This window comes from Chrysemys picta, chromosome 3 (genome assembly GCF_011386835.1).
Source record: "Chrysemys picta bellii isolate R12L10 chromosome 3, ASM1138683v2, whole genome shotgun sequence".
NCBI lineage: Eukaryota > Metazoa > Chordata > Testudines > Emydidae > Chrysemys > Chrysemys picta.
The window spans coordinates 41,996,013-42,018,778 of record NC_088793.1 but is presented as its reverse complement, the minus strand read 5'-3'; the positions used below and the strand labels follow the sequence as shown (position 1 = coordinate 42,018,778).

Below are 22,766 nucleotides of genomic sequence, written 5' to 3'. Positions count from 1 at the left end.
CCTCCAATGAAAACCAATGTATTGCCCTCATCTTGATCCCAATGAAGTCAATAGAACTTTTGTTATCAACTTCAGTGGGAGCAGGTTCGGGCCCTCTATGTCCAGAATTTGATTTGGTGGGTCACCCATCAGATTAGCTGAGATTTATAAACACTGTTGCAGGTCTCATTTTGGAGTGGCTGATAAAATGATCAGGATCTAGAGGAAATGTTTGTTACCATACAACAACAGGTTACTAAGAGGCAAGTTTAATTTGGGATCTACCAACCAAGACTGTTTTTCTAAGAAACTGCATATTACTGTACACTATGCATGTGACTTTCAGCTCTGGATTTTTTTTTAATGATCACTGGTCGTTTTTAAAAGCTTTACAATTTTGCCATTGTAACTAATTACCATTACTGCTTCCTCAGATATTGCAGTAATATTTATTACTTGCAAATAGCATCTGTCAAGATTTTAATAGTGTCCACTGCACAATTTCATTTCACTACAGTAAAGCAAGATATGCACTACTTTGTGACTCCTTCTGTCTTCCCATAAATGCTTTCTGGTGATTGCTTGATAGTAACAGACCCGTTACCCAAGTTTTACTTTGGCAAGATACTACTAAGAAGAATTCCTAGCTTAGTAAGCAGAATAACTTTGTTCTTTCCTGTATACTTAGCTGACATTAATACTGTTCTGTATGATTTTCAGGACATTGTCAGTCTTAATATCCTTTTTGTAAATGTACCTGGTAAAGATGTACCCTAGGTACAATTCATGGTAGACCTATGAATACAAATATTTCATTGTTGAATTTATAAATATTTCCTAATGTACAATGAGAAACCAAAAACAATGTAATTAAATTTAACTGCAGCCTTTCTGGTCAATGGTGTGTGGCCTACCGTGTACTATACCCCACAGCCAAATGTTTGAACCATGCTAATAAAAGTAACGGCAATAGTTACATAGTATATATGAAGTTGACAGCCAGCATAAATGTCTTTCCATTAAATCATATTATGCACTCATGGGTATGAATAACTCCCCTTTGAAATGAATGTGGAAAGTTAGCAAACATTATTACACTCAAATATCTCATTATTATTTAATATTTATATTATGGTAGCACCGAAAGGCCACAAAAAAGCTGGGCTCATATTCACTCCTTCATGTGTGATCATAGCTCTTTTATGTGTACATGTCAAGAGTTGACCAGCGGCCTCTATCAGAGATCCCTTACCCCAGTATTATCCTAGTGTTATTCCAATGCACTTAATGCACTTACTCTTGATTTACATTTGTGTACATTGATGAACTAAGATCACATCCAGGCCTTTGTCCCCTAAGAATATATTTAAATTACAAACTGTGCAAGTTGTTTAGATTTAAGCTAAGAGCAGCCTTAGTATTAAAAAAGCTTATTTTTTTTTAACTTTCCAAGCGCACAAACCCCAAACTTTTCAGAAAAATATGTTCAAGATACTACTAATATAACACTGCTTCAAAGAATACTTACAAATAAAACCTATGGAATGTCTGTAATATGACACAATCTATATTATTTAGCTGTATGACACTTGGATACAAAATTTCCTTACCTGACATAACTGTTTTGAAAAGTGGAACATTTTATATGCTTTTTGCCATGATTACTTATTAAGTTCCCTGTATCTGTTAAATATTTTTATGCATAATATTAAAGCAATAATAATATGAAGTTAAAGAAATAAAATCATGATTGCATAGCTTTCATTCATATGATCTTCAGAATAGCAATTGTTATTCTAATTATGTAGGTTTACTTTGTATTTCATATATTAATAAGCTGTTATAAAATAATTTTCTATTGCAAAAAGGCAATAAAGTATATATCCAAAATTGCTATCAATCTTAATTTGTTGAAAATACAATTTTAAAACTGTAGATTGTTTAACAAAAAAAGAAGATCAAATTGTAACTTGCTCAAAATTCTTCTTTCTAAAAGATACACTATATCAACCACATTTTACCTCAGATTAGATGAACCAGGATACATAAAAGGTTGCATGCCAGAATTACAAAGTATGTAGCAGTATGACATATAATAAATGCAGAAACTGAATTACATCTTTTGCTTAATGTGGATGAATGCAGTCTATGGAAATTACTTCCTTTTCTAGTTCACTTTAAGATGTATTTACAATTAAATAACTTTTACAGAATATATTTAGAATGCCAACTCTATGCATGTTTTAAACTTTAAAATAGTTATTATTTGGCGAGATGTTAGCAAAACCAGAGGGTAATGCCTGATAGTAATCTGATGCTTAATGTGCTTATGAGCTGAAGTAATTTCACTTGCCTTCCAGCATTTCAAACACAGTATATGCAATGTAAAACTGGATACTTAATGCCACAAATGTTGTCGAAGATGTAGATTTCATAAATCTAGTAAATATTATCTAACTGTATTTACATATCAAGGCTTGCATTTTAAAATGTTCTGTATTGTGAGCTGAATAATCATGCTGATCACTTGTTGCTAAATAAAGAGTACATGAAATGACTGGAAAGCATGCTGGATATTGATCCTATCAATGACTTATGAACAAATGTATAGCACTGATATTAATGCATGTGTACAGAATAATTACTCTGCTAATGCATATATCAAGCCATCTCTAAAACTTAGCAATAGGAATGAAAATAATTGAAGGCCATTAAAACTTGCGAACATATTACAATTATCCTATAGCCTTGTTTTTATATATATAATACACAGTTTACTTCGGTTTTCTTGGTCACTGAAGAGGCTACATCCCTGTACAAATTTAAAAAAAGATAAGCTATTTTAGCTAGATACTTGAGAGTTAATTAAAACCATGGGCAGTGTCAGTAAGTATAATTTTACTAACAATTTTTGATAGGTATAATCTGGTGTGTCAGTGCTAAATATTCAAGACAGAAAAAATGTCAAGTGTTGAGAAGCATGAGCCATGAAAAATAGCTGTGTAGGATGCACATAAATTCATACATTTCAATCCATCCAGACACCACTCACTTGTTACAAAGTTTCCTTATCCTAAAGACCCTACTTTAAGAGACCTAGTAACCTAGTGATCCTCCGGACCCCTGCTTAAACATATTTCTTCTAAAATAATTCTTAGATAAAACAGAAACCTTCACTATACAATTCATATATCAACTAATTTGGAGTACTACATTTGAGTGCACTGACACTAGTATTTTAGGTTCAAAGCTTTTTAAAGAGTGTTTCTTTTAAATAGCATATTTTTACCAATATTGTTTCTATAATATGAACCAACATAGCACTTCACAGCATACTAAATCTATCTTTTCTCTTTTATCCCATTTAGTGCAGTTGATAAGAGATACTACTGAATCTTCTTCTGCACTCTGCACTACAGAGAAAACTGCCTTTTTGTAAGGCTTTTCTTTTCACAGCTTTCAATAAAATAAAGGGTTTTGTACCTGCAGGTCCTTATATTTACTAATTCCCATCAGCAACACATGTACTTTAACAGAAGTATCAAAACAAAATGATTCTTGCCTTACAAATTATTACAGGATTTACTGTAATGAAGGTTAATACCGGACTGAACTTATTTTATTTTAGTATCACATGTTTAGTACTAGACTTCTTTGTACAATCTGTTTTCCAATTTACCACTGCAATTAAGGTATACCATGTAATGCAGCAATATTATAATAAAAAATAATGTAGCAAAAGCATTTTCCGTAAAGACAATACAAGCCTATTGCTTGCATGGGGGAAAAAACATGGTGCAAAGTACTGGGGGAGGGAGAAAGACAGCATGTATTGGAAATTAACTAGTTTAAGGATAATTAATACATTATTTTCTGATCGATAACATGGTGTTGAAGAAAGTATAAACTGAAGGTAAAAAAGTAAGAAATGAGTCATCTTTGACTTACCGTCTTAAAGACTAATGATGTATTGCAGGCAGCATCCAAATATAGAGCATGGAGCTTCTCACAAATCAGAAAAATATTCAGGCAATGAACAATTCAAATTCATTGTAAAAAATGAAGGCCAGAAATTAAAGTATGTATCCAGGGGTCTGGTTAGTCACAGCTTTGACTTGCCTGCTAGAGAGATCTGCAAAACAAGTATACTGCAGCAGTGTGGCAAGCATAGGATTGCAATGCATGTCCCATATATTCAAGCATAATAGAAAACATGGTCTGGAGCTTATTCCATGTGGATGTGGGCTTTGTTTTGTATAGGCAGAAAAAGGAGGGTTTTTTTCACATAATAGAATTGGAAATGAAGATTTGTCTTGATTATTGTACAATATGATTCCCCAGGATATCAATTACATAAAGCAGGTGCCTCTGTCTCCTGTTTTCCAGATAAATGCTTGTAATCTCATTTAACAAATGATCCCTATTTAGACAGGAGCCACCTATTGTGATGATATCATTTGCTCTAGTATCCATAAATGGACAACTTCCTACACAGCGTCACCTAGCCCCTGAAGACACAAATCTTTATAATATTGAGGGGGCAGGGTGATTGATGGGGTCCCATCAATCTACAGCAGCTTCTGCTGATGTGATATCATGAATCCTGCATAATCATCCACAGAGCCGCAAATGAAGAAGAAACATTCAAACTGCCTGGTTGAGCTCATTACAAAAAAAATCCTTTTAGAAAGGTGGTGAAGACAAATAAGATAAAACCACTGGCACCTTCTCAGAAACCTCATGTTTTCAGGGAAGCACTGGGGAGTTTAGAAAAGCAAAATCCATCAGTGGTTAAGATGTGTGGGTGACCATTTCTTTTTAGCAAAGTAAGAAATACTGTATTTCTTGTTTCTAGCGACTGCAAAATATATATTGACAGCAAAAGTACCAATGCTTCCACGCTGCACAAATATTAGCCATCCTTGTGGAATATTTTTAGGACTCTGCTTGCCAGTGCTATTTGCTCAATAGAGAAACTTCTAATAAAAAATACTTAGACTGTTTTCCTTTTGTGTTTCAAATTCGTTCAGTTAGATTGATTTGGTTAAAGCTCCAATTGCATCAGAGCAACGCTCAAGCTAAAATTTCCTCAGCAAAGCATTCCATTAGATATGTTTATTTGTGAAGTTTTATGGTGGAGGTCACAGCTAGCTAAAATCAGTTGCCACTTTGCAATACCTTGTTCCACATGTGGACCCACTGGTTTCAATAGGACTGTTTGTGGAATAAGGTACTATTCAATGTGACTCAGGGCATTGCAAATTGACACATGGTGAGCAAATCAAGATTTGAGGGGACAATTAAAGTAAATGGTAATACAGGGTGTTCTTTCTCTCTGTCTTTTATTTTTTTAGTCTAGTGGCTCAGTTGCTAACAAGAGGTAGACAGAGTTTCTGCACTTAGTGGCTGTTATTCCTCTGGCCAGCGATTGATGAAAATGGTGAGATACAAATATTCAAGGCAGAAAAATGTCAAGCATTGAGAAGCATGAGCCACAAAAACTAGGTATGTAAAAATGTGCCTTAATTCTCACATCAATCTTTAGAAAGGCAAGGGATTGACAATATAGCCCATGGGTATCGCTCAGAATCTAGTTTAATTGCCCCTTTGTCAAACAGACCAAGAAGTGGCTCAACTCCTCTTTAGTCCATAAACAGAAGGCTATATTTCCTGCCATTCAAGACAGTGTATTAGGACCCATCTACACTATGTCTTGAGCAATGCATATTACAAACACGTTCAAGATGGTTAAGCATGTTTCTCTGAAAATACAGACAATGCCACTGCAATAACAAGCATAGTTGTAGCTACAATAAATTCCACATCCGGGTGTCCAGGCTTTTCTTCTAAACAAAAAGGCTAATGGGAAAGCATTCTATAGACTTTTGCAGTTTCTTAACACAGTTATAGCATAATTAGTCATAACTGTTTAAATATGGAGCCATGCTTGAAAAATTGCCCATTGATATGGGTAGACAGGTGGCCTTTTCAGAGATTTAATGAAGTATCTTCATTTACATGAAAAGCTTTATACCTGACAGTTATGCACATAGCTACCTCTGAAATTGTGTCTTCCTATTACTATTACCCTCATCTTCTCACCCATTCCCTCCATTGTGTACTACACTTGCCTGTTGTATCTTGGATTTTTTTAGATTGTAAGCTCTGTGGGGCAGCGAGTGTCCTTTACTATATGTTTGTACAGCTCTCAGCATCATGGGGCCCCTATTGCAAGCAGTACATCAATAAATAATAACATTTCAGACATGACTAACAAGCTCTGTGACTCACAGCAGGACTACAGCCACGTCCTGGCCACACTAGGGCTCCCATTGTTCCACCAGTGAAGCTATGCTGGTGGTATTGAAATATGAGAGATTTCCTACAAATGTCTAATGTAGACATGGCATCACAGGGTTCCAAGTGAAGTAGACGAAGATGTCCATTTGAGAACATTTAAGGGTGATTTAAACACTGGTAAGTACTTTCCTTCTCATCCTTCGTTTACTGATTGTGTACTTGGGCACTGCTTGTCCTCATGTTGCAGTTAGTTCCTCTTTGCTCTGGGTGTGGCAATGGCAAAAATGCAGCCTTGACAGAGGCATCTGGGGATCATCACACCTTAGTCTTGGTATTGAGATAACATTGGGAGGAAGCAGAAAAGCATAACATTGGGGTCCAGAGGACACTAATACTTTTCATGCATTTCCATGATAAAGTGTGAAGAGAGGCAGTTAAGGGAAAAAATGGGGCATATGTGGGTATAAGAGGTATGCAAGACTTCAATTTCTCCATAGCCCAGAAATTGTTGTTTTGGCCTGGTGTGAGATTATAAAGTGGGAAGGGGAAAGCAGCAACCTAAAATGAAAGTTTGTGAGAGTACCATCATCCACAGAGTAGCGTAAGGAGAGGGCCTGTTACATGATTGATATAAAGATTTTCTGAAGGATATGCCAGAGTTAAAATGAAAATCATTTCTTTTCTTAAGGCTAGAGCACAATATAGGATTCCTTGTGGGACCTGAGCCAAGAGACACACATACCACACACCCCACCACTTTACATTAAACTGGTTTTGTGCTCACCAGCAATACATAGCAATATATTTAGAGAAGAGACTACCTACTTATTTGCCTTCCTAACCAAGGGTATATGCTAAATGGGGTTAAGTAGAACCATTGGCTTGGGCCTTGTTGGAGAAGCCCAGATTTAGCAGTAGGTGAGAGGCAGAACAGTAGGTAGTGGTATCGCATGGTGCTGATTGCTGTCAGACAGACAGCAGTTAGGGTAGACTAGGCTGTCCCACTTCGAAGGAAGAGATGAGATCATCTGAGTGTACTGAGAGAGGAAGAGTTCAGTTGAAGAATTAGGTTCGGAGGCACAGTCACTGTATTGAAAAGGTATCTGGGAAATTCTTTCTGAAGGGCAAGGTAATAAACCAGACCAAGTAGAATTGATTGAACAAAAAGATTCTCATAAATGATAAGTTTGTACAGAACACAAAACAAGATCATACCCCTTTAAGAGCAAGTGGCTTTCTTCTGTCACAATGCCAAATGTAAAGCAGTACTTCAGTCAAGCTCACAGCAACACTATCCATTGTCCACTTCTGATCCTGTCTCTGGATTTCCTTTCTGTCCTTCCTTCCATTCAGGTTTGTCCTTTTCTAGCATACTTGGGAATTAACTTTGTCCCCACAGTTGGGCCAGCCCATAAACCTGCATGTTCCTGCACTGGGGGTAGGCAGCGTGGACCTTCTGTGACATTTCTATGCCCTACACTAAGTATAACGCATGACTTAAGTGGTGATGGAATGTCCAAGCCAGCATTATGGTGACTATGAACTGATCCCTCCATTTATTTGGTTCTCTGCGTTTATGAACTTGAAGGAAAAGATGAGACCATCTCAGGGTACTGAGAAGAAGAGTTCAATTGAAGGATTAGGCTGGGAGTCCACTTTGCTTTGTGGAGTTAACACAAAGCATCTCATGACCCATAAGTTTCTGAAGCTCCATTCTAGTAGGGAGGAGAGAGAGCAAGACATTATGTCCCAGCCTTAGCTTCCAAAATACACACATTGACATGTCCAAGAGCTAGTCGCTTTTGAGTAGAAACAGAAAGATCTGCTGCAATGAAAAGAGGTTTATCTATTGAATTAACTGAGAGGAAAGGCTGCCATCCGCAGTACGTGCCATTGTAACTGATATTAATTAGTTTGGAAATAGAAATATTACAACAAGCAGAGGTATACAACATATGATTTAAAAACACACACCACATTGGAGTTATTTACCCTTAAACTGCAACCAACCAGTAGTAATAAAAATAAAACAGAGCTCCTCACATGTCGTCCAGTTACAAGTGCACAGTATGAGAATAATTACTGTGCACTATGTGAAATTTGATGCTTCCTTCTTTAATTGTATTACTAAAGATACTTCTTATTTGTGACTATTAACTAGAAACAGGCAAATTGGTACATGGAAAAAGCCTTAGGAGATAACCTCCACCTGTAATCTTTTCTCATTTCTAGAACAAAACTGAAGTTTTATCAAGGTTCCTGAACATTCAGATTTTGTAAGTTGTTTTCACATTTGGTTTCCAGCCAGGACCAGAAATATCCTGTAAAGGGCATTTTTGTGATTTCTCTAGCTAGGGGTAGACATGTCAGAAATCTCTTGAGGAAGCCTGGTCTTCCAACTTTTTAGCCCAGCTTAGTGGATCATCGGGTTCAAATAACACCACAATGAGGTATGCCTGAAATAGGCATGAAAACTTAAGCAATGCTTACGCAAACCTACATACTGGACCTTCTGGGATTCACCATCAGAGCTTTAGTATGAATGTTCAAAGGGACATTTTCAAACTGTTCAGGCCCAAATGTAATTTACTTTAACACTACTATGATGTTGGGGAACAACCTCCAGTTTCTAATTATTTTTCAAACCTTACTATACACATATTACATAAGTGTTATACTATCCAGTAGGAAAATAAATGACTTTCTATCTTCTATATGAATATTAAAATAATGGAGAATAAAAATCATGCAAAAAACTGCAGATGGGACAATGAGGTATTTTGTTTTTGCAAAACCTGGCTACTCCAGTCTTAAAAATCAAGAAAAGCAGCAGCAGTTTGGATCTAAGACCATTTTACCTAATTCATTAATAAACGGTAGTGTCACTCTCCAGTTAAAACTGAAAGCACAATACCAATGGGCTATCTTGTGTCATCCAATCTTCAGTGGAATTTCCCTATTGATTTGGAAAGGGAGTTTTGTTTAAACGCTCATGGCACAATATGGCTTAAGTGTCCATTTAAGCGGCCTCTGAATATAAACAGTAACTAAATACAGTCTCCTACAACAAACCTCAACACTGTTATTGAGAGAAAGATATTGCAAAGAGGGGGGTCCATAGTCATCGTAACATCTACTAAAAAGCAGTTTCACAGCTGCAGGTGAGCCAGTGATGATCCCCTGCTTCTACAAGTCTAATGTTTGGTGCTGTTGGCATCGTTCCTGATAACTGCTGCTGTTGTGGCAAGACAACAGCAGGGACAGCAAGAGGGTCTCTAAAAAGCTAGGGCCCTGTACATTGATGATCAAAGCCATACATTCGTCCCATCAAAGAACCAGGCCATTGAGATGTCATAAACTTGTGCTGCTCAGAAAGAGGGTAGTTGTGTCTTGGAATATCTAGGGTTTCTTCACCCCAGGCTCTGTCATTACCCAGGTGCAGTGTGTTGCTGTAATTAAGCCAGGAAGTGATGAATATGTGGATTACATGTCCTCATTCAACAGGAGGAAGCACAATTTACTGGCCAAGTATAAAACAAAACAAAACAAAAATCCTACCATATTCCTGGCTACTCTGTTATATAAGCCTCCAAGAGCAGAAGAGAATTTAGAAGACTCAAAAACCATGGAGCACCATGAAAAAAGGAGGCCATCCATCTTCAATCAATCTTGGACAGCTTTTCAAAATATTTTCCTCTTCTAATCAGCAAACCCTCAGTCTTACGAGGGATTCACTTAGAGATTGTCTTGTTCCTGCTAGTCTAAACTTTTTCTTTTACTTTTAAAGTTTGCAACCTGTTTTCTTGTAGAGATGCTTTCAAGGTGTAACCAGGCAGTAGGCTACTCATTGTGATTATTAGGAAAAAATATGCTACTCAGTCACCAGGCCTGCACTATCATGTATAAATTTACAATAGTCAAGACATAAAGCCTTACTGTGTTTAAATTTCAGTCATTATTAAAATGATCCATAACTGAATTTCAGCATTATTTTAGCCAGACTTGCAAATAGTTTTCATAGGTAACATTATCTCAGGCATCCCCGGATTGGGAATGTTAGCTTTGCCTACCCAGTTGCAGAGCTTCCACTGATCTGAATAATAATTACCTGAGGTGACCTGTGCCATGTGATTGTAACATTTTACAATCCTGACCCTTGTCTTGCAACTGTGTTCAGGAAATAAAGACCAGTATCTTATCAGCACTCCTATGTGTTGATCTATTATACCCTGGATTAACTGGGTAGTTCAAACGGTTAAAAGAACCTCCAACAGTGATTCTTGGTGAAGCCATGGCTGTTTTTCTTCCTCTCTTGGGGCTTTGTACATGTTCCCCTCCTTGAGTGCCTTTCTGGGGTAATTAGATAGACTAAGTGACATCTTTGGTGGAGGTGGAGGTGGAGGAAGAGGGTGGGGGGGTGCGGATGTGGGACAGGGAGCTGTTGCTACAAAAGTCATTCTGGTTATGATGGAAACGTTTTGGCATAGAGGAATGTCCAGCATGACCTAAAAGTGATCAGACTCTGGTTAAGTATCATCTCTTCTGGAAGTCTTCTCCCTTGACCAAGAATGCCTTACATCTCCAGCTCTCTCATGTTTCAGCCTAGATTTTGTGAACTGCTGACATTCACTGCCAAGTGTTCTGGCTTGGTCTCACAATGAATTAGAAGATGTTGGAAATCAGTGAAAGGGCCATTGCCATTTCTCCAATAGCATGCAGAGCTGCTGCAGGTTCATAAGAATTTAAGGCCAGAAGTGACCATTAAGAACATCTAGTCTCTATGTCACAGGCCCTTAAATTTTCACCAGTTACCCTGTACTGAGCCCAGTAACTTGTGTTTGGTTAAAGCATAACTTGTGGTTGGGCTAAAGCATATCTAAGCATGTAGCTTTAGAATTGATCAAAGACTGATTCCTCTCAGCTACTAGGTCACATTGGGATGGTACTGGAGACAGAAGACATCTTAGAACACTGGACAGTAAGGCAGCAGCTCTGGGAAGCAGAGAAAGCTCCTAGGACCTGTCCTGAGGGAGGAAAAGTGTGAACAAAGAGCTTTGCACTTCAGACACAGGCAAACTTCTGGTTTGAAGAGAGAGTTGGAGGGTTCATGGATCCAGCCTTGGGAAGGAAAGGCCTCATACAGGCTTGAATATGATACCAGAGAGAATGGACTCAGGACAAACTGTGTGAAAAGAGAGGGCTCTGAGGAACCCAGGAAATGGCCAGAGGTAGCTAAGGGGATGGGGTGGGGTCAGTAGGGCCAGAGAATGGAAGCAGACATGGGCTTACAGTGCAGCCTGTAGTTATCACTGTTAATTTTGCTATGCGCTAACAATGTAATCTATTGCTCTTTAGTGTAATCCCCTTACCTGCATTCCCTTTACATTGTGTCTGACCTCATCTCTGCCAGACTGTAAGTAACGCTCCTTGTTTGTTTTGTGACCCCTGCAGAAAGTGTCCTTCCTGAATGAAGCCAGTGAGTGTTAGGTGTCTACATGGCTGTCACAGCTGGAGCACCTATAGCACTTGCTTCCAGAGTTTGTGGTGCGGTTGTGACTAGAGCGACTCAGGACATTTAGTCACAGCTGAAACATTTTATGGAGATGTATGTTTTGACAAAGTTTTCATGAGGAAGTTGTGAGGGAGCGAGCAAAAGTGTGAGCTCATGCTCTATAGCCTAGTGCAGTGTTTCCCAAACTTGGGACACCGCTTGTGTAGGGAAAGCCCCTGGTGGGCGGGGCCGGTTTGTTTACCTGCTGCATCTGCAGGTCTGGCCGATCGTGGCTCCCACTGGCTGCGGTTCGCTGCTCCAGGCCAATGGAAGCTGCTGGAAGCGGCAGCCAGTACGTCCCTCAGCCCGCGCCGCTTCCAGCAGCTCCCATTGACTGGTGCACCGAACCGCGGCCAGTGGGACCTGTGATCAGCCAGATCTGCAGATGCAGCAGGTAAACAAACTGGCCCGGCCCGCCAGGGGCTTTCCCTACACAAGCGGCATCCCAAGTTTGGGAAACACTGGCCTAGTGGTTAGGGTAGTGGTCTAAAATAGGGGAAATCCACATTCTAATCCCCATACTGCCTCGTTCAGAATGGCTTGGGATGAAAATCTGTGCTCTGAATGTGAAAGGAATATAAATTCCAAAGCCTCAAATGTTTCTGTGATGTGGAATTGTCACCCTCTGCTCAGCTAAAGTCATGGCTACTGGCTCTAACCAATTTCTGAACACCACTGCTTGCTCAGGCCTATCAAGGGAAGGATGAGATCATTTATTGAAGTTAATTGAGGTAGAATCCTTTAGCTGGTCTGGAAGGGAAAATGAAGAACAGTATTTTTATTTTTACACCTGTGACTGAAGACACTTTTGAGAGGCAGCGTGGTCTAGTGGATAGGGCACTGGACTAGGCCTCAGGAGACCTGGGTACTGAGCTTGCCACTGGCCAGCTGTGTGATCATAGGCATGTTGATTCATCTCTCTGTCCCTCTGTTTCCCCACACAACCTTTGTCTTATCTATTTAGTTTGTAAGCCCTTCAAGGCAGAGACCACCTCTTACCATGGGTTTGTATAATGCCATGCTTAATGGGGCCCCAATCTCTGTTGGAGCCTCTTCATGATACTGTGACACAAACAATAGCAACAACTTTACACTCTACTTATCTTCTATAAATTTGAGAGGTCAAATTTTAAAATATCAGCAAATCAATGTTACGCTCCTCAAAGGCCGATCAACCACTGTGATTTGTTCAAGAGAGTTTTCCAAAGCTTCTGAAATGGGAATAGAAATTAAAGAAGCTGAAGTGGTGGTGCTGAGAGGGGATGCAGTGCACTAGTCCCTTTAATTGTTCATTATAGAAAGTGAATTATGAAGCAAATTATTTTAGGCAGGTTTTAACCTTGCAATCCTCAAAACAATGCAGCAGTATTAGTGTGTGCACTTTATTGCTGCCTTACTGAAACACACACCATACATAGATCTATGGATTACAAATGTCAAAATAGTGACTAAAGCCTGCTGAAACTTGCAACACAATATTTAAAAAGTAAGATTGTTTTACCATGTGACTTTGCTTCGATGTCTTAGGAACAAATAGAACTATACTGAATGCTGCATGTGCTATTTACATGCTTTCAGAAAAAGAACAGCTAACTTTTTCATGGCAAAGACTAAGAAGGCTGTGGTTATTTTGTTTCATTGGGTTTGAAAAGCAAAAATAAAAGGCATTAATGAAAAACACATGGCAGTGAAATCCCCTGCTTCATCACATTTGTTTTTACAGCAGTTTGTTCCAAGTCCAAATAATAAGCTTTTTGGTTTGAACCACAGTAGTTTCCTAACCCGTTTATGAGTTGTATCGCTCCAGAGGCTTATAGCAGAAACTATGATGGTTGAAATGTGCAATAGGAAGATTACTTAATTGTGGCTCCCTAAAAATAGTCATGTTATTTCTGGCACAGAAAACAAAATAGAGGTATGCATTTCACCAAGTCCTGTGTGTCTGCAGAATGATAAAAGGAGCTAGACTCTGCCAATAACAGCAGAAAGGAACAACAAATGAAACCCCCTAGAAATATCACAGAATATCATTTATATTGCAGGTATCATGGGGAATCCTGTTAATTCTGGCTACAGGCCTGGGTATAATATGGCAAATATACTGGTTTCATTGATAGATGATCTGTCCCTAACAATGGACAAAGGTAAAGTGCCCATGCTATTTTTTATATATCTGTTGGCAGCTTTGAAACCTTTGATCATGAGGGTTTTTTGACTATACTCGGACACCTAGCACAGTTGAGTTATACTTCGGTGATTCTAGTCCTTTGGGGACAGGATACTTATACACCTGAACCCACTGTATCACATTTTTTGTAATGGTTGCCCAAATCTGTTCAGGAAAAGCTCACTGATTTTTAAGTTGCTAGGATGTTGCAGACTAGGACCAAAGAACACTGGCAACGCTTATATGTGCAGAAGTCACTATGGTTACTGCCTGCACTCACTATGCCTAGAATGAAATCCTTCATTTTCATAAGCATTAAAATTCAGCAAATGCACCAACAATATTGAAACAGAGAGAAACGTTCTTCATATGATGCAGATCTTTTAACTGTGTTGTTTTTATCATTTTAAAATATAGTTGCGTGTATGTATATAATTATTTTACATCTGTTTAAAGTGAAAAGACTTGCATTAGAAATCTTGCAGTATGAATACCCCATTAGATGCAAGTTTCAGCACTCAAAGATGAACAGCTCCCAGTTGCTGAGAATATAAAATCTGCAACCCAGGAAATATTTCATGTGTAATGCCAAATAAATAGCACTAGTTGTGGATTTGGCATGCTGATTCAGAGTAAATGCTGATAATAATATAGGAGTACTTTCAGTCTAAGGGTATGAGCCAAACACTGCCTGTGCTGTGGGAAAAGTTAGTCTTGGTTAGTTTCATTGTCTCTTGTAATGAAAAATGAATGTATAAATCTAGAATCAAAACTTTAAAACATTACTAGGACTACACATACATATTTGTTTTACTTTATTTTTGGTGTCAGAGTGAGTATTTTTTTAACCTTCTTATACGCATTACTTCATTTGCTACCTATATAACATCCACTGGTGGGGTGTTTCACAAGATTTTGTTCTCACTTTATACTCCATAAAACCCCAGCAAATATGCAGTCTGATTAAGTTGTGTACACTATCTGAAACTTTCATGGCCACTAAAAATCTTTCCTTACTTTTTCTCTTCCACTAGCTTCTCCTCATTGCAGTTCCTCTCAGCATGTCAAATGACTTTGCTGACCATGATTACCTGTTACTCTGAAAACCGGACTAAAAAACAGTCACCACATGCCTACATCTAACTTGGTAACCTATGCCACCAAATCCTTATTACAGCAAATTCTCTCCAGTAAAGGAACAATGACCTCTTAAAATTTTCTTTACCCTTTTCTAGTTTTATTTTCCCTTGAAAGGTAGTTCAAGGTCTTTGTACATTAATTTACACCACTGAATTGGAACTTCTTGGTTTCTATGATACATGGAGCCTGCAGATGAGATGGCAATCTAGGAGTTTCTAACAAAAAGAATGTCAAATCAAAGGTGAACAAATGGCTTTGCACTTTACAAAATACAATATTTTGCATAACTTTCCAAACTTAACATGAGGACATCTCATGTGTTCTTTCACAGAATCACTTAAATTGCCTTTTTCTCCTTCAGCCAGTAAAGCTAGAATGCACCAGTTGGGCATGAGACATACAAAAAGGTTTAATAATATATTAGTAGACAATTAAAAATTACTGTATTGAACTACATTTATAGATATTTAACTACTCTACCATCGCAATTAGCAGCTGTTCTAACAGGGCTTTCACACAGCTTATATGTGCCCCCCTGGAAGGCAGCTCACATTTCCCTCCCAGATCCTCCCTTCCCCCATACACACACACACACTGCATGCATTCTCCTTGTGGTATTGTTCACCCCAAGCATTCAAGAATCATGATCCCCACCCCCGCCACACACGCAAAATAAATAAATCATGAAAGTAGCTTAAAAATCATGAGAACTTTATAAAATAATAAATTTTGGGTTCTATTTGCCTTCTGGGGTACACTTGGATCATGATTCCAAGCTTTTCTCAACAACCGTGAAAGCTAGAAACTTACTTGTTTTTATTTAAGGAAAGCTAAAATTCTCATGTAATCACCTGAGTTCAGCATTTTGGGCACTCAGTATCACGAGAAATCACGAGTAGGAAACACTCTCCTTTTGATGCACAAAAAATATTAATGTTTATGGTAGTTGGGTAAATCAAGGGGGAATGTATTACCCAGAAGTTCAAAGTGGCTCAGCTATTAGTGAAGAATAGCTGAATGCATTGACTGTGTCTACAAGCTTCAAGGAAAAGCATACCACAATCTGTCTATCTGCTGCCTTTAATAAGGCTTGGCACCAGTCAGACAAACTATAGTACACCCTCGCTATAACACCCTTCAAAATTACAAATCTTCGGCTGTAAGGAACCTGGTCCCTGGATCCTAACTACAATACTGTTAAAAAAAAAAGGGGGCTTATTCACATGCGTGCACAATTTTTATCCAGTGTCATGCGTTCATGCTGTGCTTCTGAAATGGAAGTGTCACAAAAAATCGCATTGTGCCTCTGAAACAAAAGTGTCACAAAAGTATGAGCCAGTCCCCTGAAGTGAAAATCAATTTCTGTTGCAACAAAGCTAGAAATTATTGAGCATTTGAAAAAGGAGCAATGCAGGCAGATCTCCATTGTGAGTACGGGCTATCAAAAAGCACAATTGGAACATTAAAAAAAAATTCTCCAAGCATTTGTCCAGAAAGTCAACATTGACAAAGCACTGTCACAAAAGAAATTAAGAGAATCTGATGATGCACTAGATGAAACAGTCTTGTTGTGGTTCCTGCAGTCCAGAAGCAATGGCAATCCTGTATCTGGACTGATCATTGGCAAAAAAGTAAACATTCAGGCAAAGCAAATTAATCCTGAAACAACATTCAAAGCATTTGATGGATGGCTGTGGCAATTTCAAAAAAGGTCTGGCATTTGTGAACTGAATATTGTTGGTGAGTCCTGTTCATGCAATGACAAGGCTACAGACAGCTTTTTCCCAAAACGAAAGCAACTTTTGTTAGAAGGAGGTTATACACTGGAGCAGACATACAATGCCGATGAAACAGGGTTGTTTTGGAAATGTGTGCCTGACAGAACTTTTTCCCAGAGGGCAGATACAGTGAAGGGATATAAAGTGCCGAAGGAAAGGCTGTTCTGTACATATGCAAGTGGAAGTCACAAAATTACCCCACTTTGCATTGGGGAGCCACAACAGCCATGATGCTTTCATCACGTTAATATGAAGTCACTTCCAGTCAGTTACAAGACCTCCAGAAAAGCCTGGATGATGGGGGGAAATTTTAATGTCTGTAGTGTTAAGAAACATCAATGACAAGTGCATCAAGATGGAACAGCCCAGTGACCCTTGGACAACCGCCCACACATCTCCCTGCAGCCCAGTTAGTGACATCTGATGGAAAAATTAAAGTTGTCTACTTATCTAAAAAGACAATGTAAAAAATCCAACTGATGGATGGTGGGATCATTGCAGCATTCAAGAAGCAGTACAGAAGAAGGCTACTGAGAGAAATCCTAGTCACAAGGAATACAGGCTATGTGACTTCTTTGACGTCCTTCACCCTGAAAGATACGATATATCTTGCAGCTGATGCACAGTCCAGTATTCATTCAGGAAATGTCAAAAGCACCTTCCCTGCCAACTGTCAATCAAGATGCAGAAGTGCTGCAACTGGAAAACGACAGCAATGAGCAACTTCTGTCAGATGTCCAGATGCTTCATTTGCTGGATGGTGTAGAGGATCCTGAAACTGTAGTGAATGACTGGCTTCATGTGGATGATGAGTGTGCAGTGACCACCATTTTGACAGATGAAGCCATTGTTGACAAAGCATTGGGGAGGTTAGATGCCCAGGAAAATGAAATTGATGAGGCAGACAAACCAGTGCCCCCACTGCATCTGAGGCAGTAAAGGGGTTAGAGGCTGCTCTTGCATGGATGGAAACACAGGATTTCGAGGCAATAAAAATCCTGCAACTCCATCCAATGCTGATGTTGGCTCAGACAGCTTCCATGCAACCGGCACGGCAAAGCAAAATTGAAGATCTTTTTTAGAACTGAGACTGAAATCAACGTTTGGAATTTTTATTTTTTCAATTGAAAGAAAACTGAACATTTGTTGATGCACTTTTACATTTTTCATGTTTGACTGGTTTTGAATGTTCTCTTTCAATTTGGGATTTGTGGTTTTTTGTACTGTGTTCTTTAAAGAATTAATGCAGAATACTGGATGCATATCACAAATAGTTATTAATTATTATTATTATTAATTAATTAAGCTAACACCTTTATCCAAGATGACTTCATTAAGTTACTCCAGCAGTCTATTATTCGTTTTGATTGTCCTTTCATTATAACGAACCCCTGGCTATAACGAACAAAAGGCTTGGATCCCAACAGGTTCATTATAGCAAGGGTGTACTGTAATTTTAAAAGCTACAACAAATACTTCTGAACAGCTCTCTTTTTTAGCATTTTTCAGCATATATGAATACGTGAAATGGGCCTGCCTTCTGATGAAGTACTATTAAATGCAGTGATTATTGGGTCCAAAACAAATAGAATAGCAATTTAGTACCAATTCAGCAAAACTGTGTAATTGTGGGAGGGGATCATGCTAAATGGCTAATCTGTATTGGGAAAGTGCTGCTCAATGGATTTGTTTTGGTAGTTTTGCTGTCATTCTTCACCTCTTATTTGAACTCCTGACCTGTTCGCAGGGAGAAATGCCAAACAATAAAAGTGTGACTATTTTATGCAACGTATCTATTAGCTTTGTAATGCCATGTAATATGCAGCATGTGACAGGCTGGTTGGCATGTAAACATTCTCTTTGTTTAATTAACATGCATGCAACGTATCACAAAAATGCTGCAGCCCTATAGTTTTCATTTGGAACCTAACATCTTGACAACAAACATGACTAGACAGAGGGTCTGGCTGAGATTTTACAACATGTGGCCCATGTGTGACTTTTAACATTTTGAAAACATGGTCTGGAATAATCCACTGTGGAACATTATGGACTAGCTCCTGTGACAAATATGGATGTGCTTCAGATAATATCACTCCTAGTTCGGGATCTAATGGTCCCTTCTGGCCTTAATCTCTATGACTATGAATTATTATTTATGGAGCACTGTACATAACACCACAAATACATAGAAAGCATGGTCCCTCTGTAACATAAGGACCGTGCGGTCTAATACAGACTCACAAATATAGTACATGAGAAAGTAGTACAAAGGGAATATGGCCGTGGGAATGTCATCATCATGGAGAACCCCACTAACGGGTTAAGGAAAGAGGTGGGTTTTAAGGAAGAAAAACTGAAGATGGAGAGGAGATGCCACCGGGGGACAAGAAGGAAGAGCTTGTTTCAGTGCTGGGCATGAAGCCTGGAAGATGATGCTAAGCAAAGTGTGGGATAAAGAGATAAAGGAAGCTGCTAGGAGTGAGAACTAGGAGGAGCACAGAAAGCTTAAAGAACAGTATATGGGGGACGAAAGCAGAATTTAAAGGTCAAGCTGTAATTGGGGAGAAACCCAACCTACAGCTGGGACCACAATGTCCAAATCTGTATGGCAGACAGAGGAAAATTTGTAATCATATCCACTGACATGCTCATGTATGGTAATTAAAAGGCAAAAGCAAGTTCTGCCGACAGATCTCCAGAAAGATTTCACCCTTAGTAATTATATATTTGTAGTCAACTTTGTTGTAACACAAGTGGACAGCTCCATCTACAGGGCAAACAATCCTTCAGCTGTTCAAATTTCAAAACCATAGCTCTAAAGCCTTTTATTTATTTTTATGTCAGCACATAATCACAAAAAATACCCATTCCAGGCACCCTTGACAGATATTTTAAACACTCAGTCCAACTAACACCATAGTAGCCAACCAAAACCACCTCTCCATAAAGAGAAGCCAGTTCATAGACTCAAATCTCACCTAACGTACTTTCTGTAAAACTTTAATCCCTGGAAAAAAAAAAAAAAACCCTCCTCACCTCCACCAATCCTACTCCCAACCTCCACCCTCCTCAGTGGCTGCCCATTAGACTGACTTTGCTGAATCCCTAAAAGTCAACAAAACCTGGGCTATTACAAACCTAGTGGAGCAGAGGAAATGAATTCCAAAGTCAAAGGGCATTTGAATGCTTTCCAGTAATTCCTTCTTCTATATACTAAGAGTTGCAGCTCAGGTGTTTCACACTGATCTGTCAACAAATAGAGAGGTTTACATTTTTATTACATACCAAACTGAAGTCAATCGTTTGAAGTGATAGCTTAAAATTGTTCTCATGGACTACTGAGAAGGATGTTTACAGCCCTTTCTGTGACAAAGAGCATCCTTATTGCACTTAGAGAAAGTCAATTTACTATTAATTAATAAATATCTCCAGCCAAACACCACCAGCATTAAGGAGCAAAGCAATCTCGAAAAAAAACACTAAATCACACACCTTAAAAAACTTCACTACATTAAAATCTCACCCCACCTCCTCCATTGTTCTGGTTTCAACTCTCTGCCAACCATTTGTTACGGCAGAACCTTCCTGCTGCACTAAACAGGCTAAAAAAAGTTGCTTTGAATGGTTGTTTCTGTATGTTTCATTTGGCCCTACAGTTACACAGTAAATTAGAACTCAAAAGATGTGTCACAGTTTAATTAACACAATTAATTCCACTATAGGTCAAGTACTGCTACCATGACTTATATAAACAGGGAAAATTCTATATAGATGTCATCCGATTTCCTCAGAATTGTTTAGGCTCCCTAGAAATACATTGCCAGATCTACAGCTGGTATAAATCTGTATTGCTCCACTGAAGCTACTCAGATTTAAACCAGCTGAGGATCTGGGCCACAGCACAGCAAGTAGAGACTCTGACTGTCATTGCATTAAATTAACTCAGATTACCCATTTATGCCTGTTTAAAAAATGTCATAGTCTATTACGTTCTGCCCATGACTAGCAGATGCATTAGTTTACTGTATTCATTAGTGAGGAAAGGTGGAAATCAGAGAGTGAGTGAACTCATATTAGCACATTATGAAAGTTACGCACGTGTAATTAATTTTTACCAGTTCAATATGCATAATTTATAGAAAATTGTTGTATGTACATGAACTGGGTACCACAAGCAAGATACTTGGGGGGGGGGGGGGAGGAAGAACTCACTGTATGGTTTATTTGCATGACTGGCTGTCCAATTATTATCTTATATTGCAAATACAATAACTCCTCACTTAACGCCATCCCGGTTAATGTTGTTTCATTGTTACCTCGCTGAGCAATTAGGGAACATGCTCGTTTAAAGTTGCGCAATGCTCCCTTAAAACATTGTTTGGCAGCCACCTACTTTGTTCACTGCTTGCAGGAAGAGCCTCGTTGGAACTAGCTGGTGGGGGCTTGGAACCAGAGTGGACTGGCAGGCCCCTATCAGCTCCCCTAAGTTCCCTGTGTGGCAGCTACCCAGCAGGCTATTAAGTGTTGGGCAGTTCAGGTATCCCCACACACACACTGCCGTGTGCTGCTCCTGCCCTCTGCCTTGGAGCTGCTCCCGGGAGCCTCCCGCTTGCTGTGCAGTGGGTGGGAGGGAAGACGGGTGCTGATGTCGGGGTGTCCCCCTCCTCCCTCTCCTGTACCCCATCTCCACGGAGCTGGGGAGGGACAGGACAGGACTCAGGATGGAGGGAGCTTGCTAGCAGCAGCTGCTGTCTCAACTTGCTTATCTACTTAAAAAGTCAGTGTACTTAGAGTGGGGTCAGTGTACTTTAAGGGGCAATACGCATCTCTCTCACACACACACAGTGTGTCTCTCTGTCTCTCCCTCTCTTACACACACATATGCACCCTTCCCTGGCACTTTGGAAAGTGGAGGGAGTGGTGCGCTTTAGTGGGATAGTGTGGGTTCATCATCACATTCAGTTTCTTCCACAGGGAATGTTTGCAGCCACTGCCATGCTGTGTCTCCTCCCTCTATTCCTGCTGTCTTGTAGAGTGTGAGGCTACATTAACAACAGTGTGTTAACCCTTGAGGGCTCAGCCAAGTGCTAGTTCATCATTTAGCAGTAAGGCATTCCCTGTGAAATATCCCACGCTCTGACTTCATCACCTCAACCAAACTTCACAAACATCATTGCTGTGTACAGTATTAAATTGTTTGTTTAAAACATATACTGTTGAAAAAAATTCCCTGGAACCTAACGTCCCCTATTTACATTAATTCTTAGATTAGATTCGCTTAACATCATTTTGCTTAAATTAGCATTTTTCAGGAACATAACTACAAGCAAGGAGTTACTGTACCACCCTGATCCTGGTTTTTCTTATTTCCCCTTCCTTTTTTGTGTTCTTTTTACAGTCGGCAAATAAAGCTAAACAAGCTAAACCACCTTTTTTTTTTTACAATTCTACTGACATTTTTCTTTAAAAAAATCAGGCACTTCCCCCCTAAAGTAATGTGTATTCTTTAAAAGGCAGCATCATTACATTTTTGTAAACCATTACTTCTAACAACTTCTTCATTCTTTCAAGATTATAATTAGACTAAGAATTCCAAAACATTTTAACATCCTAATGTTATCCAACACAGAATTCTAAAAGTTAATGTACTTCTATATTTAGGATAAAAATATAGGGGCAGGTTACAGGATCCAGATATAAACCAGTGACTAGAAAGTGGATAAAGCAAAGAGCTAGGAATCAGATGAGGACTCTATTCCTGGATTTACCAGAAACTTGCTTTGTAACTTTAAGAAAAATTTAACCTCTCTGTGGCTCATTTTTCCCCATTTGTAAATTGGGGAATGAC

The 22,766-nt window shown here is 38.9% G+C and overlaps 1 protein-coding gene across 10 annotated transcripts in view; it reads right to left on the bottom strand.

Moving 5' to 3' along the window:
* The window catches only part of DLGAP2 (DLG associated protein 2), a 655,212-nt gene that overhangs the window by 429,351 nt on the left and 203,095 nt on the right, over positions 1-22,766 (bottom strand). For 4 of the 10 annotated variants that reach the window (XM_065590151.1, XM_065590154.1, XM_008163722.4 and 1 more), the window contains exon 1: positions 3,928-4,224. The exons of the other annotated variants lie outside the window; for them this stretch is intronic. The gene's annotated coding sequence lies outside the window, so the exon portion shown is untranslated. Of the gene's footprint in view, positions 1-3,927; positions 4,225-22,766 lie in introns of those variants that run through there. 10 annotated transcript variants of the gene reach the window in all.